The sequence below is a fragment of the Schistocerca nitens genome, chromosome 9 (assembly GCF_023898315.1).
Source record: "Schistocerca nitens isolate TAMUIC-IGC-003100 chromosome 9, iqSchNite1.1, whole genome shotgun sequence".
NCBI lineage: Eukaryota > Metazoa > Arthropoda > Insecta > Orthoptera > Acrididae > Schistocerca > Schistocerca nitens.
The window spans coordinates 222815574-222833913 of record NC_064622.1 but is presented as its reverse complement, the minus strand read 5'-3'; positions in this window follow the sequence as shown (position 1 = coordinate 222833913).

The following is an 18340-nucleotide window of genomic DNA, read 5'->3' as shown; positions in this document are numbered from 1 at the left end:
GGTTACGTATGTATACAACGTTGTACATCATCGTCATCATCTTCCTTTCAAGGATTACGCAATTGCCTGTTCCAAACTCACAAACAAAATCATACCCACCTTTCAAGCGCTTCCAACACAATATCTCTTTTCCCATTCGGCATGTAGTTCGGGATCTTCTGGGGAAATCTATGCCTTTGGATACTCAAGACGGTTTGTCTCCAGTTTTCACGATACTTTTAAATTTTTTCATTCATGTTGAAAATATTTCATTCTGTTCTGATACATCTTCATTTCTAATCAAGTCTTTTCTTGTGCCGTTCTTCGTCCTACTTAGCAACATTATCTCAGCTAACTGAATTTCACGTCCTCTTTTCTTCTTTTGTCTTTTTTCTGTGGTAATGCAGTTTTCGCTTTTCTTTGGATAAAATAGGAACCACCATCACTTTATAAAATTTCATGATAATTTCTGTGTGTTCTGCTAACGGTACCACATACAACTTGGAATTCGTTTATTTTATCTTCAGTGTCAGAGTCAAAATCAAATCTTATACCTTAGCCTAAAAAGGAGCTTTTAAAGATCTTTTCTACACGTGAAGTACGCAAAACAGTTTCTGGTATGACTGGATATTTTCCTCGGAATGGCATTATTTACGTCTTATTGGGAGAAACTTTAATAAACCTGTATTTCTTGCATGTTTCGTTCAAGTGGTATACCGATATTTGGATATCATCACGACGATAATATATGCAAACAGAGCACATCCACGTACTCCTCATTCATTTCCTTAATTCCTTCGTTTTCTTTACATTCTCATTTAAGAAAAATGTAGTCAGTGCAAATATTAATAGTTGTTGGTTTAATAATTATTGCTTCTAATTGATTTCTACCTGTGCTTATTAGAGTGAGTGTATTTTTGCGACGGTTTTTTACTACCTCTATTATGTGACGCGACTTTGCCTACACAGCGCTCGCATTGCAGCCAGGAAACTGCAAAATTACTGTCAAACTGACAAACAGCCTAGCATACAGAGCTGGTTCAACTGGAGACAAATGGGAAATTCTTAAAGGACAAATGGTTTGACATTACGAGTTATACTTCTTTGTAAACGTGGTATGAACGAGGATTCAGCAACAAAGAGAGCGAATTGAATGAACAAAGCAAAGTAGACATTTAAATAATAGCATCAAATAAGAAGAACCAAACATTTTACAGGCTACTGAAGGCTTAAGTAACGTCTCACAGATCGGTAGTCTAAAAGCATATAAGGCGGAGAACAGGCTTCTTGAAATCCGTTTTAAGATGATTTTAATCAATGTACGGCGGGTGGACTATGTCATGCAATGTATAAGCCAAACATTTAGCGGGCTACGGCTGAGAATAGGCTTCTTGAAATCCTGAACGTGAACTTTCAAAGTGAACCAAACATTTAACAGGCTACGGCGGAAAATAGGCTTCTTGAAATCCTGAACGTGAACTCTCAAAGTGAATTGTCCGTCTGTTTTATTCTGCTTCATGTTTATATAACGTTTTCTCGGTGTTCAAACTGCGAGAAATTTCAGTGAAAACTCGGTCTTCCGAGTGTTTCCACTTCCAGGTGATTACTTACTATCGGAACCGTTCTGTCCCTCTTACCTATAGGCGGTGTGTCTCTCGATAGGCTAAGGAACGTCGCCTGCAGTGAGGGACTTAGTCGGTGAAGCAAGGAATTCGGCAGACAATAAAGTGGATCCCCCTGCCCATACGGAATTCTGGAGTGGAAGTGGAGCGGAGGCTATACTCGATGTACAATACCGACGCGTTTCTTTTATTATTCCTATATTAAGAGTACTTACACAGTTTCAGTAATGTAAAGTTTTCCATGTATAAGATCTGTCAGATTCTTGTTTTCATATTACGTGCGAAGTTGGATGACGTTTTATATGTGGTTATAATGAAGTCTGGTGCGAAGAAGCGAGCATTAGGCTCGTTACGACATGTATAAATGCGCTGTACAGCTACGTGATGGCTGAAACTGCAATCTGTCTTCGATGATTTCGTTAAGATGGCTGGTGGCTTCATCGTTTTTTTTTTCGGAAACATTAAACAACAGAATATTGACGTTCATAGGTGTCAAACTAGCTTAAATCCAACAGCTGTTCTGAAAAGTAAAAATAAATTCGGAACATGTCCAGGTGAGATAAATCATTTCCTTTGTGCCTTTGTCTCGCTTGAACGCGGGGCCGGCCGTGTTACTACGGATTTGGCAGTGTTAGCTGCAGAGGGTGGCCGGATGGCCTTCCTGTCGCCACCCTGAACCCCCCAGGATGGAATTAGTGCACCCCAGCTGTCTGCATCAGGTGTAAGCTATGAAACAGTGCGAACGTTTTCAAATGTCGAGTCGTGTAACTGTGGCGGAACGTGAGTACCAGCCCGGTATTCACCTAGCGGGATGTGGAAAACAGCCTAAAAACCACTTCCAGGCTGGCTGGCGTACTGGCCCTCGTCGTTAATTCGCTAGGCGGATTCGATCCGGGGCCGGTGCGCCTACTCGAGTCCAGAAAGCAGCGCATTAGCGCTCTCTGCTACCCTGGCGGGTGTCCAGGTGAGATAAATACTTTCTGTTTATCCACAATCGCCGATCTGCAGTCATATTTGGTTGCAGGACACTCATTTACTAAATTCAAAAGACGCATAGAGCAATTAGATGTAGTATGGCAACAAAATTATTGTTTAGTAACTCATCATTCCTCACTGTAATTAACTAAAAAGCTACATTTTCTGGTATTTATAGCTCATACAGCAGCTCCTCTGTGATCAGAAATCTGTATGAAGAATTTCCACAACTTAAATCACTTAGGATCAAAAGTTCTTTATTTTGCCTTGATACACCTTTTCCAATGTTGGTTGGTCCTCGCGTCGTTCAAATTCTCTTTTTCGTGCACTCCATGGCCAGAAAATCTCGCGCCAACCCTCTTTCTCTTTCCGTCCTTCCAGCTTCCTTCAAATGTCCATTCCTCCGATTGTAGACAGATAATAATCTCTCTGGGCACAGAGTCCTTACGACAGAATATACATGGTGTTCGTCAATTCCCTTACAAACTTCTAAGACTTGTAGAGGGCAATGAGTATATAACGTTTTGCATAGGAAGTAATGTCTGGGAAAGTACCGTATACATGCTACAGCCGTTTGAGAACATGTTTGCTAGGTAATATGCGAACTGTGGTAATGGTCAGGGTGGTTATGTATGATAGACTGATGTCACTGGACGTCTCTCCTACTTCTCTGACCTGGTTCGAGCCATATTCACATGTCTTTGGGTGTTAGAGCAACATGCTTGAGTACAAGTTTGCACAACACACATACATGATCATATTGAATGGCGAAGCTCACGTTAGTGGAACAGATGCTCATCGCCTTTATCATGATCGTTATCCACAACGTCCGACTCCATCATATACCCTTTTCGTCACAATCAAGCAACGGGTTCAGGAAAGGGGTACCTCCACCATTAGTAGGCATGACTGTGGTGCTCCAAGCAGACGCCACACACCAGAATTGGTAGAGACCGTACTGTATCAGTTGAAGAGAACCCGTCGACGAGTACACGAGCAATTTCTGTGGCTACTAATGAATGGAGTTGTGAAATCAGTTGTACTTTCTAGGAAGCCTGCATACTCTGATCGCTATAGAAACTATCAAACCAGTCGTATTAAAGCGTTTTATTACAAAAAGAAAATTATGATACTTAATTTTGGCAATCGCACAGATGAGTCGCAACCAAAGGGCGACATACGAAATAATGTCTTCTTCAGTATAGACAGTCTCAAGTATGTGCTACATAGAGAGTTCAAGCAAAGAGACTAGAGTTGACGCTGCTGTTGAAGTCGCTAATTTTGAAGCTGCTATTGAACTGGGCCGTTACGAGTCGGTCGCAACGCTTATGACCTCTCCACATAGAGGCCGCTACTGTCACGTTGTCGTACTGAAGGGAGGTCCAGACAGTGTGCGATTGGCTGACTTCTTCTCACAGACTTCTCTTCCCTCTCGTTCTGGACTGGCATGCCAGCACTTGACTTTATGCTGTAACATTCCTTCCCTCGCCCCACCACCTCCCAAAGCAATTGACCGTCGCCCCATCGTCGTATATTGAGCACGACAACAGCGGCGGAGGCAGGAGCGTGGACGCTCTGAGAGACTGGAAGCTGTGGCTGCAGGGGACGTCACACTTCCGGTCGTCGTACCCCACCTTCCGGCATTCACTTTGGTGGAAACGTGCTCCGGAAAACGCCCAGAAGGGTACGCGTCCACCTCCTGAGGGCCATAGCAAGATGTAGAAAGGTGTCTACCGCTGCGGCATGGGCGGATCCAGCTTAATCGGTAGGACGGGAGGAGGCAGAGGAGGCGAGGCTCCGTTTCCATCGGGTCGTCCTGCGATTTCGTGATGACATCCTCCGGCGGCTGCTGTGGCCGCGGTGTTCTCGGGGTCCGTGAATCTGGGGAAGAGATACAGAAGCATCACCGTGCACATGACAGTGGTGAATTTTATTGTGATGTCGGCGCTGCAATCCGTCTGCACCTCAAATGAGATACATCCATGCGCCAAGTCGACGAAGGATTTCGCCTCGCACCCACCGTCTGCTACCGCTGAAAAATAAATGGTTCAAATGGCTCTGGGACTTAACATCTGAGGTCATCAGTCCCCTAGAACTTACAACTACTTAAACCTAACTAACCTAAGGACATCACACACATCCATGCCCGAGGCAGGATTCGAACCTGCGACCGTAGCGGTCACGCGGTTCCAGACTGAAGTGCCTAGAACCGCAAAGCCACCGCTGCCGGCTGAAAAATAAAATATCATGCGGCGCGAAGGGATACTTGCTGCTTTCCTTCGGCGCCGGTTAGAGAGAAGGATGGAGCAGTCCGATGGCGGGGGCCGTGAAGTAATTCCGCCGGAAATGGTCCATCTCGTGGATGCGAACGATGGGCGGTGAGAAATAGTTGCAATGCTTGATCTCTGGCGTGTGCAGTGCAAAGTTTGGCAATCTGCTAGTTGAATGCTTTGAAAAAACGTTTCACTTCGCTGTTTGACTATGGATGGAACGGAGTACTAGTTAGATGCTCCATGACATTGCATTCACAAAATGTTTCAATTTCATTTGACGTGAACTGAGGGCCGTTGTTCAACACTATGATTTAGGCAAACCTTCGAGGCAACAAATAGAGGACAACGCCTGATTTCATTGGCACCGAAAAAGGAACTTGCTATAAGAGTATACCACAATCAACCAATGAATGTTCCACAGAGATCCTGCAAAGTCTATGTGTATACGTTCCATGGTGATTGTGACTTAGGCCAAGAAGAAGAGAATTTTTGTAGCGGAGCGGACTGATTTTCCGCATATGCGTGACACTGACGACATCTCCTATGTGCGTGTGTATACCCTGCCAAGTACAGTGTCGACACGCTAACCGTTTCGTACGAACAATACCTCAGTGTTCTTGGTGAAGTAACTGCAACACTTCTTTTTGCAAAACTTTGGGGATCAATACACCTGACTGTCCACTGTCATTCTGAAAAAGAATCACGCCTTGCAGCATAGCGAGGCTATTTCATTTTTTGTAATATCTTGTGTGTTCGAGTGCTTACTACATACAACTTCTTGCTGCTAAGAAGCCGAGTACACCGTTCGTTTGTTACATATCTTACATATTTCTACGAGCTTCAAACAGGAGCGACTACAGTAATGGACAGGATCTGTGATTGCTGTGTACAGATGCGAGATGAGTTGTCGACCCTTCGCTCACAGCTCCAGGCTGCGTTGGCTTCTGTCACACAGCTTGAGTCTGCTGTCAAAATGGTTCAAATGGCTCTGAGCACTATGGAACTTAACATCTGAGGTCATCAGTCACCTAGAACTTAGAACTACTTAAACCTAACTAACCTAAGGACATCACACACCTCCATGCCCGAGGCACAATTCGACCCTGCGACCGCAGCAGTCGCGCGGCTCCAGACCCTGCTGCCAAGGGGCATCACTGTGATGGGTCAAACGCAGGGATGCTAGGGACGCCGAGCACGTCCCACATATCCCCCGATCGGTCCACTACTGTGGCCGCCCCAGGTATGCCTGTACTGAGGTTGATGCCTCATCTGTGGTCGGGTCAAAGACCAGTCCAAAGTCTTCCAGGCGGCGAAAAATTTTCCAAGGAGCTGATCATAGGACCTCCCCAGTTCCTTTGACGAACAGGTTTCGGGCGTTATCTGTGGCTGATGAAGACTCTGAGGTGGATGCAGTCGTCCACCCTGTTCCAGGGGAAGCTTCTGGGCCCACAATGTCTGGGCATTCAAGGCGGGTGGGTTTACTGGTACTTGGGAGCTCCAGCGTTAGGCATGTAATGGGGCCCCATAGGAACATGGCTGCCAGGGAGGGAAAAGAATGCAGTGTGCACTCCATGTGCTTACCGGGGGGAGTCATTGCGGATGTGGAAAGGGTGCTTTTGGATGCCATGAAGAGAATAGGGTGCAGCCAACTGCAGGTGGTGTCCCATGTCGGTACCAATGACGTGTGTGGCTTTGGATCAGAGAAGATTCTCTCTGGCTTCGGGCTGCTAGCGGAAATAGTAAAGACTACCAGACTTGATTCCGAGATTAAGGCGGAGCTCACCATCTGCACCATGATAAATATAACCGATTGTGGTCCTTTGGTGCAGAGACGGTTCTGCAACCGTGTAGGCTGCAGATTCCTTGACTTGCGCCATCGGATGGTGGATTTCCGGGTTCTGCTTAATAGCTCAGGAGTCCACTACACACAGGAGGCGGCTACACGGGTAGCGGGAGGCGGTGTGGAAGGGACTGGGCGGTTTTTTGGTTAGGGGTTCTCAGATAACCACAGAAAAGGTGTCCGTCTAAAAGGGGGCAGGTACAACACAGTAAGGTAGTTGTAGAAACGATCGGTGTTGTAAGTTGTCGTAGCTGTGTTGGGAAAGAACCAGAGGTCCAAGCACTAATAGAAAGCACGGAAGCTCAAATACACTCCTGGAAATGAAAAAAAGAACACATTGACACCGGTGTGTCAGACCCACCATACTTGCTCCGGACACTGCGAGAGGGCTGTACAAGCAATGATCACACGCACGGCACAGCGGACACACCAGGAACCGCGGTGTTGGCCGTCGAATGGCGCTAGCTGCGTAGCATTTGTGCGCCGCCGCCGTCAGTGTCAGCCAGTTTGCCGTGGCATACGGAGCTCCATCGCAGTCTTTAACACTGGTAGCATGCCGCGACAGCGTGGACGTGAACCGTATGTGCAGTTGACGGACTTTGAGCGAGGGCGTATAGTGGGCATGCGGGAGGCCGGGTGGACGTACCGCCGAATTGCTCAACACGTGGGGCGTGAGGTCTCCACAGTACATCGATGTTGTCGCCAGTGGTCGGCGGAAGGTGCACGTGCCCGTCGACCTGGGACCGGACCGCAGCGACGCACGGATGCACGCCAAGACCGTAGGATCCTACGCAGTGCCGTAGGGGACCGCACCGCCACTTCCCAGCAAATTAGGGACACTGTTGCTCCTGGGGTATCGGCGAGGACCATTCGCAACCGTCTCCATGAAGCTGGGCTTCGGTCCCGCACACCGTTAGGCCGTCTTCCGCTCACGCCCCAACATCGTGCAGCCCGACTCCAGTGGTGTGGCGACAGGCGTGAATGGAGGGACGAATGGAGACGTGTCGTCTTCAGCGATGAGAGTCGCTTCTGCCTTGGTGCCAATGATGGTCGTATGCGTGTTTGGCGCCGTGCAGGTGAGCGCCACAATCAGGACTGCATACGACCGAGGCACACAGGGCCAACACCCGGCATCATGGTGTGGGGAGCGATCTCCTACACTGGCCGTACACCACTGGTGATCGTCGAGGGGACACTGAATAGCGCACGGTACATCCAAACCGTCATCGAACCCATCGTTCTACCATTCCTAGACCGGCAAGGGAACTTGCTGTTCCAACAGGACAATGCACGTCCGCATGTATCCCGTGCCACCCAACGTGCTCTAGAAGGTGTAAGTCAACTACCCTGGCCAGCAAGATCTCCGGATCTGTCCCCCATTGAGCATGTTTGGGACTGGATGAAGCGTCGTCTCACGCGGTCTGCACGTCCAGCACGAACGCTGGTCCAACTGAGGCGCCAGGTGGAAATGGCATGGCAAGCCGTTCCACAGGACTACATCCAGCATCTCTACGATCGTCTCCATGGGAGAATAGCAGCCTGCATTGCTGCGAAAGGTGGATATACACTGTACTAGTGCCGACATTGTGCATGCTCTGTTGCCTGTGTCTATGTGCCTGTGGTTCTGTCAGTGTGATCATGTGATGTATCTGACCCCAGGAATGTGTCAATAAAGTTTCCCCTTCTTGGGACAATGAATTCACGGTGTTCTTATTTCAATTTCCAGGAGTGTAGTTACAGGAAGGGAAAGCTGGCTAAAACCGGAAAAAAGTTCAGCCGAAATTTTTTCAAACTATCTAACAGCGTTCAGAAAGGATAGATTAAATACAATTGGTGGTGGAGTATTTATTGCTGTCAGAGGTAGTTTGCCTTGTAGTGAAATTGAAGTAGATAGTTCCTGCGAAATAGTATGGGTAGAGGTCATACCTGACAATCGGATTAAAGTATTATTTGGATCGTTCTGCCGCCCCCTTGATTCTGAAGATATAGTTGCTGAACAGCTCAAAGAAAACTTGATTCACTTCAAATAGGTACCCCACTCATACAATTATAGTCGGTGGTGACTTCAGTCTACCCTAGATATACTGGAAGAATTATACGTTTAAGGGTGGCGGCAGGCATAAAACGTCATCCGAAATTGTACTGAATGCTTTCTCAGAAAATTATTTTGAACAGTTAGTTCATCAGCTCACTCGAAGCGTAAGTGGCTGCGAAAGCATACTTGACCTCTTAGCAACAAATAATCCTGGAAAAATAGTGAGTATCGTGACGAATGCAGGGATTAGAGACCACAAGGCAGTTTCTGCTAGGCTGAATACCGTAACACCTACAACCATCAAAAAGAAAAGCAAAATAAATCTATCTAAAAAGGCTGATAAAAATGCTCTTAACGTCTTTAAGAGACAGTCTTCAGTCCTTCCGATCTGATCATGTAGGCGTAGAAAAGTTGCCGGCCGCTGGTGACCGAGCGGTTCTGGCGCTACAGTCTGGAACCGCGCGACCGCTACGGTCGCAGGTTCGAATCCTGCCTCGGGCATGGATGTGTGTGTTGTCCTTAGGTTAGTTAGGTTTAAGTAGTTTTAAGTTCTAGGGGACTTATGACCTCAGCAGTTGAGTCCCATAGTGCTCAGAGCCATTTGAACCATTTTTTTTAGAAAAGTTGTGGAATGTTTTCAAAGAGATAGTATCGACAGCAACTGAGATATATATAACACATAAATTAATAAATGATGGTACTAATCCCCCATGGTACACAAAACGGGTCAGATCGCTGTTGCAGAAGCAGCGAAAAAAGAATGCCAAATTTAAAAGAACGCAAAATCCCCAAGACTGGCGAAGTTTTGCAAATGTTCGAAATATAGCTCGTACTTCAATGCGAGATGCTTTTAATAATTTCCACAACAAAATTCTGTCTCGAAATCTGACAGAAAACCCAAAGAGATTCTGGTCATACATAAAGCACACCAGTAGCAAGACACAATCAATACCTTCGCTGCGCGATAACAACGGTTAAGTCGCTGGTGACAGCGTCACTAAAGGAGAGTTATTAAACACTCTTCACCAAAGAAGACGAAGTAAATATTCCTGAATTCCATTCAAGAACAACTGCCAAGATGAGAAACATATAAGCAGATATTATCGGTGTAACAAAGCACCTTAAATGACTTAATAAAGGCAAAGCCTCCGGTCCAGATTGTATACCAGTCAGGTTCCTTTCAGAGTGTCCTCGTACAAAGCTCCATATTTATCAATGATATACAACCGCTCACTCACAGAATAATCCGTACCTAAGGACTGGAAAATTTCTCGAGTCACGCCAATACCCATATAGGGAAGTAGGAGTAATCCGCTGAATTAAAGCCCCATATCACTAACTTCTATTTGCAGTAGGGTTTTGGAACATATACTGTATTCTCACATTATGAAGTACCTCGAAGAAAACAATTACTGACACATAGCCCCCCCCCCAAGAACCATGGACCTTGCCGTTGGTGGGGAGGCTTGCGTGCCTCAGCGATACAGATAGCCGTACCGTAGGTGCAGCCGCAACGGAGGGGTATCTGTTGAGAGGCCAGACAAACGTGTGGTTCCTGAAGGGAGGCAGCAGCCTTTTCAGTAGTTGCAGGGGCAACAGTATGGATGACTGACAGACCTGGCCGTTTAACACTAACCAAAACGGCCTTGCTGCGCTGGTACTGCGAAAGGCTGAAAGCAACTGGAAACTACAGCTGTTATATTTCCCGAGGGCATGCAGCTTTACTGTGTGGCTAACTGATGATGGCGCCCTCTTGGTTAAAATATTCCGGAGGTAAAATAGTCCCCCATGCGGATCTCCGGGCGGGGACTACTCAGGAGGACGTCGTTATCAGGAGAAAGAAAACTGGCGTTCTACGGATCGGAGCGTGGAATGTCAGATCCCTTAATCGAGCAGGTAGGTTAGAAAATTTAAAAAGGGAAATGGATAGGTTAAAGTTAGATGTAGTAGGAATTAGTGACGTTCGCTAGCAGGAGGAACAAGACATCTGGTCAGGCGAATACAGGGTTATAAATACAAAATCAAATAGTGGTAATGCAGGAGTAGCTTTAAAAATGAATAGGAAAATAGGAGTGCGGGTAAGCTACTACAAACAACATAGTGAACGCTTTATTGTGGCCAAGATAGACACGAAGCCCATGCCTACTACAGTAGTACAAGTTTATATGCCAACTAGCTCTGCAGATGACGAAGAAATTGAAGAAATGTATGATGAAATAAAAGAAATTATTCAGATAGTGAAGGGAGACGAAAATTTAATAGTCATGGGTGACTGGAATTCGGTACTAGGAAAAGGGAGAGAAGGAAACGTAGTAGGTGAATATGGATTGGGGCTACGAAATGAAAGAGGAAGCCGCCTGATAGAATTTTGTACAGAGCACAACTTAGTCATAGCAAACACTTGTTTCAAGAATCATAAAAGAAGGTTGTACACATGGAAGAAGCCTGGAGATACTGACAGGTATATAATGGTAAGACAGAGATTTAGGAACCAGATCTTAAATTGTGAGACATTTCCAGGGGCAGATGTGGACTCTGACCACAATCTATGGGTTATGAACTGTAGATTAAAACTGAAGAAACTTCAAAAACGTGGGAATTTAAGGAGATGGGACCTGGATAAACTGACTAAACCAGAGGTTGTACAGAGTTTCAGGGAGAGCATAAGAGAACAATTGACAGGAATGGGAGAAAGAAATACAGTAGAAGAAGAATGGGTAGCTTTGAGAAGTGAAGTAGTGAAGGCAGCAGAGGATCTAGTAGGTAAAAAGACGAGGGCTAGTAGAAATCCTTGGGTAACAGAAGAAATATTGAATTTAATTTGTGAAAGGAGAAAATATAAAAATGCAGTAAATGAAGCAGGCAAAAATGAATGCAAACGTCTCAAAAATGAGATCGACAGGAAGTGCAAAATGGCTAAGCAGGGATGGCTAGAGGACAGGTGTAAGGATGTAGAGGCTTATCTCACTAGGGGTAAGATAGATACTGCCTACAGGAAAATTAAAGAGACCTTTGGAGAAAAGAGAACCACTTGTATGAATATCAAGAGCTCAGATGGAAACCCAGTTCTAAGCAAAGAAGGGAAAGCAGGAAGGTGGAAGGATATATAGAGGGTCTATACAAGGGCAGTGTACTTGAGGACAATATTATGGAAATGGAAGAGGATGTAGATGAAGATGAAATGGGAGATACGGTACTGCGTGAAGAGTTTGACAGAGCAATGAAAGACCTCAGTCGAAACAGGGCCAAGGGAGTAGACAACATTCCATTAGAACTACTGACAGCCTTGGGAGAGCCACTCCTGACAAAACTCTACCATCTGGTGAGCATGATGTATGAGACAGGCGAAATACCTTCAGACTTCAAGAAGAATATAATAATTCCAATCCCAGGTGTTGACAGATGAGAAAATTACCGAACAATCAGTTTAATAAGTCACGGATGCAAAATACTAACGCGAATTCTTTACAGACGAATGGAAAAACTGGTAGAAGCCAACCTCGGGGAAGATCAGTTTGGATTCCGTAGAAATATTGGAACATGTGAAGCAATACTGACCCTACGACTTATCTTAGAAGATAGATTAAGGAAAGGCAAACCTACGTTTCTAGCATTTGTAGACTTAGAGAAAGCTTTTGACAATGTTGACTGGAATACTCTCTTTCAAATTCTGAAATTGGCAGGGGTAAAATACAGGGAGCGAAAGGCTATTTACAATTTGTACAGAAACCAGATGGCAGTTATAAGAGTCGAGGGACATGAGAGGGAAGCAGTGGTTGGGAAGGGAGTGAGACAGGGTTGTAGCCTATCCCCGATGTTATTCAATCTTTATACAGAGCAAGCAGTGAAGGAAACAAAAGAAAAATTCGGAGTAGATATTAAAATCCATGGAGAAGAAATAAAAACTTTGAGGTTCGCCGATGACATTGTAATTCTGTCAGAGACAGCAAAGGACTTGGAAGAGCAGTTGAACGGAATGGATAGTGTCATGAAAGGAGGGTATAAGATGAACATCAACAAAAGCAAAACGAGGATAATGGAATGTAGTCGAATTAAGTTGGGTGATGCTGAGTGAATTAGATTAGGAAATGAGTCACTTAAAGTAGTAAAGGAGTTTTGCTATCTGGGGAGCAAAATAACTGATGATGGTCGAAGTAGAGAGGATATAAAATGTAGACTGGCAATGGCAAGGAAATCGTTTCTGAAGAAGAGAAATTTGTTAACATCGAGTATAGATTTAAGTGTCAGGAAGTCGTTTCTGAAAGTATTTGTATGGAGTGTAGCCATGTATGGAAGTGAAACATGGACGATAACTAGTTTGGAAAAGAAGAGAATAGAAGTTTTCGAAATGTGGTGCCACAGAAGAATGCTGAAGATTAGTTGGGTAGATCATATAACTAATGAGGAATAGGATTGGGGAGAAGAGAAGTTTGTGGCACAACTTGACTAGAAGAAGGGATCGGTTGGTAGGACATGTTCTGAGGCATCAAGGGATCTACAATTTAGTATTGGAGGGCAGCGTGGAGGGTAAAAATCGTAGAGGGAGACCAAGAGATGAATACACTCAACAGATTCAGAAGGATGTAGGTTGCAGTAGGTACTGGGAGATGAAGACGCTTGCACAGGATAGAGTAGCATGGAGAGCTGCATCAAAACAGTCTCAGGACTGAAGACCACAACGTCAACAACAACAGTCAGCACGGATTAAGAAATATCGTTCTTGCGGATCACAACTAGCTTTTTATACTCATGAGGTAATAAGTGCTATCGACAGGGGATGTCAAATTGATTCCATATTTTTAGATTTCCAGGAGGCTTTCGACATCGTTCCTCACAAGCGTCTTCTGACCAAACTGTGTGCATATTGAGTATCGCCTCAGTTGTGCGATTGGATTCGTGATTTTCTGTCAGAAATGTCACAGTTCGTAGTAGCAGACGGATAGTCATCGAGTAAAACAGAAGTAATATCCGGCGTTCCCCAAGGAAGTGTTATAGGTCCTCTATTGTTCCTGATCTATATTAACGACATAGGAGAATCTGAGTAGCCCTCTTAGATTATTTGCAGATGATGCTGTCATTTACCGTCTTGTAAAGTCCTCAGATGACCAAAACGGATGGCCGAATGATTCAGATAAGATATCTGTATGATGCGGAAAGTGGCAATTGACCCTGAATGAAGAAAAGTATGAAGTTACTCACAAGAGTACTAAGAGAATCCGTTAAATTTTGATTACGCGTAAGTGACACAAATCTGAAGGCTGTAAATTCAACTAAATACTTACGGATTACGATTACAAATAACCTAAATTGGAACGATCACATAGATAATATTGTGGGTAAAGCAAACCAAATACTGCGATTCATTGGCAGAACACTTAGAAGGTGCAACAAGGGTACTAGAGAGACTGCTTACACCACACTTGTCCGCGCTATTCTGGGATATAGCTGTTCGGTGTGGGATGCGTATCGGGTGGGACTGACGGATGACATCGAAAAAGTACAAAGGATGGCAGCTCGTTTTTTGCTATCGCGAAATAGGGGAGATAGTGCCACAGACATGATACGTGAATTAGAGTGGCGATCGTTAAAACAAAGGCATTTTTCTTTGCGACGGGATCTTCTCATGAAATCTCTATCTCCAGTTTTCTCCTCCGATTGCGAAAACATTCTGTTGGCGCCCACCTACATGAGGAGAAATGATCATCACGATAAAATAAGAGAAATCTGGGCTCGCACAGAAAAATTTAAGTGCTCTTTTTTCCGGCGCGCAGTTCGAGAGTGGAATGGGAGAGAGAGAGCTTTTTGAAGGTGGTACACTGAATCCTTAGCAGAGGAATCACGTAGATGTAGATGTAGATGCCAACGTGAAAAGTATCGGCGGACTACAGAGTTCATTTTGCTATGTAATGAGCGAAGCCCAGATGTGTGAATGTATTTTAGCAAAACGTTAAACCGTGAATCAGCTTCCATGGCCCGTGCAATTTTCCTATAGTTCAGAGGAAAGGATTGAAGCAATTCAGAATCCTGAGCATCGATGTGACAACAAGATACAGCACAAGCGTCAAAGTCTGTATCAGGGCCAATCGGAAGACTTGAAAGTGCGTCCGCATTACCATGTTGAGCTGTCTGACGGTACACAATGTCGTACTGGTATTATGACAACAACAAAGCCCATCTTTGCAATTACTGAGCAATTCGTACAGGTGCCGGCTTCATTGGATGAAACTAGGATTGCAATGGCTTGTGATCCGCTACTAAGTAGAATTTTATGCCATACAAATAATGATGGAATTTCCTCTCACCATACAATAGCCGATGTCTTTCTCTCTATTTGTGAATAGTTACAGTGAGCTTTGGACAACATTTTTGATTTGAAAGCTATAGGCCTGTCTTAACCACCACATCTGTACGAAATCACTGAACCGATCCCGTAAGAGCTTCAGTCCGGAACCGTGCTGCTGATACGGTCGCAGGTTCGAATCCTGCCTCCGTCATGGAGCTGTGTGATGTCCTTAGGTTAGTTAGGTTATAGTAGTTGTAAGTCTAGGGGAATGATGACCTCAGATGTTAAGTTCCACAGTGGTTAGGGCCATTTGAACCATTTTTGATTCCGTAAGGAGAAGCTTCAACTTGCAAGGCAACTGGTTTGTCAGGATCGAAGTGAACCTAGCATCGATCACTGAGCAATGCATCTTCAAGTTTTTGAAAAGCTTCTTGGCACTCATACGTCCGAACAAAGGGGATGTTCTTGCGACACAAGCGGTGCAATGGAGCTACGATTTGTGCAGCATTCGATACGAAACGAACGTAATAGTTCATTTTGCCTAAGACTGACTGCAACTCTGTGACATTTAGAGGAACTGGCAGATCACGAGTGCCTAACAAATGTGACTTTCATGACATGACACAGACACTGAAACTCAGGTTTAAAAAAAAAACCATATTGTCCAGTCTACACTTTAGTGCTGCATTAGACAGCACAAGTCACAAAGCACGCAAATTTGCAATGTGTTCTTCAGGTGTACGACCTGCTACGACAATATGGTCCAAATAGTTGAACAGTTTGGTACTTGAGCAGTCAGTTGTTCCAGATACCATTGGAAAATGCGGGTGCGGAAGCACTGCCAAAAGGCAAACGCCAAAATTTAAACAAGCCCAAATTAGTGTATACAACACACGCGGTTTGAGATTCTTCATCTAGTGGAATTTGAAGATATGCGTCGCGCAAATCAATTTTTGAGAAGTAGCTACCAGCATGTAATCTATCCATCAGATCCTCTGGGCGTGGCAATGGATAAGTATCAATCACAGTTTGTGGGTTGACTGTAGACTTAAGATCACCACAGAGGCGTATGCGACCTGAAGGCTTGGGGAGCAAAACGAGTGGACTTGCCCATTGACTACTATGTATGGGTGCAATAGCTCCGCTATCTTGCAATTCCTTAAGTTCCGCAGCCACTTTGTTCCGTAATGTAATGGGAACTGTTCTGGCCCGGCAAAATTTCGACTGAGCAGTAATATGTGCAACAAAATTGTTAGCTTTTCCTAAACCTTCACAGGAGAGTTTAGGGAATTCTTTCAGCAAGCGAGCTGCACTGTGGTTCGCATTGAATGCAGTCACTGTCAGCACATTGTTCTGAATTTAAATTCCCAACAAGTCGAACGAATCAAGGCTAAACATGTTCTCATAATCGAGTGATTGTATCACAGTAAAATTTACAGTTCGCATATGCGAGCGATACATGCCAAGCCGGCCGAAGTGGCCGTGCGGTTAAAGGCGCTGCAGTCTGGAACCGCAAGACCGCTACGGTCGCAGGTTCGAATCCTGCCTAGGGCATGGATGTTTGTGATGTCCTTAGGTTAGTTAGGTTTAACTAGTTCTAAGTTCTAGGGGACTAATGACCTCAGCAGTTGAGTCCCATAGTGCTCAGAGCCATTTGAACCATTTTTGATACATGCCAGGCAAAGTGCATTTTTCGAGAACGGGAATGTCTTTTCCAATTGTGAGCTTTCTGGTGTTTTCTAGTTTTCGATAGGCGTGGGAAGCCTAACAGTTCACAGGTGTTACGATTCAGCAATGTAACAGAGGCACCCGTGTCCAACTGAAATTTCACACGTTTTCCACTAATATGCAAATGAACAAACAGTTTGTCGGAGTGCCGTAGCGCTGAAGAAACCGGTCACTTGCTAGATATGCTAATGCCTGAAGCAGGCTTTGAATACACTGCACTGATCACATGGGCCTTGAGAATTGATTTTTGTGAATGCATAGAATTCTTATGTTCGTTCCGTCGCAAACAAACAGATTGTATGTGACCTTTGTTGCCAGAAGCATAACACTGTGCAAATCTGGACAGGCAGTCTTGGCGTTTGTGCGACGAACAGCACCGAGGGCACGACTTAATTTTGTTTACTGATGTAGCCGCCTGGTTGGAGAACTGCTTTCGTGGCTTGACGCATGCATTCTGTTGCTGCCTACTGGGATGGTTGTGAACAAGGGACGACTCAACCCGACAAACTGGCGGCTGCTTATATTTATCACCTGCTATGGCACCTGAATCATACTGATCTAGGATTTGCACAACGTGCTGGAATGATGGATCTGACGGTTTCAAAATTTGTTCTCCAAGTTTGACATCAGTTACATCGTACACAATCACATCACGCAGTATAACATCTCAGTATAAAGCACCACAAGCACATTTTAATTTGCATTTCCTCGTCATAACCTGCAAATCTGTTACCCACTCGCGATAAGTTTGTTCTGGCCTTTTAGTGCAACGAAAGTCTTGGTACCTAGCTGCCACCACATTCACTTGTTGGTCATAATTGTTAAAAAAAACTACAATCTGACCATAGGAAAGTTCACTCAGAGTGGCGTTAGGAAACAATTTCTGAATAAGGCGGAAGACTGCACTTCCTTATGTTGACAAAAAGCAATGTAGTTTCACAGTACCTGACACTTTGTGAGCAATGGTGTGGGATTCATACTGTCGCAACCACTCGAGCCATTCCTCTTCTTTTTCGTTAAACTGGTGAAAAGGCAGTATGGCACTCGGAGCCAGAGCTGTTGCATGTTGCACAGCGTTGGTGGTTTGGTTGTTAGTAGCTGCTGTACCGTATTGAGAGGGGTGGCAATCTGAAACATCTATATTAGCCGCGTTGTATCTATCACTTGCAGCTGAGGCACCGGAGCAGAGGGTGGGAGAGGTGGGTTGCTCACCTTGGAATAGGCAAATGCAATAAACAGACAATGCAAGCAATAAAAATAAGCACTCAAGGCAAGAAAATTTCTGCAACGACCATATGAAAGCACTGAACAGAATAAACACTATAAGAGACACTGTAAAAACGTGTAAACACACCCCTGCAAAGAGAAGGTAAGGTAGAATTAAGTTTCCAGCAGAAAAAACGCCCATGACAATGAAGCCTGGATACTCGGATCACTAGACAAACAGTCAAACCAGTAGTATCAATGAGTTTTATACAAAAAGAAAATTACAATACTTAACTTTGGCAATTACACAGATGCGTCGCAAGGAAAGAGCGACATACAAGATAATCAATCTTATTCAGTATAGACAATCCTAAGTCTGTGCTATGTAGAGAGTATAAG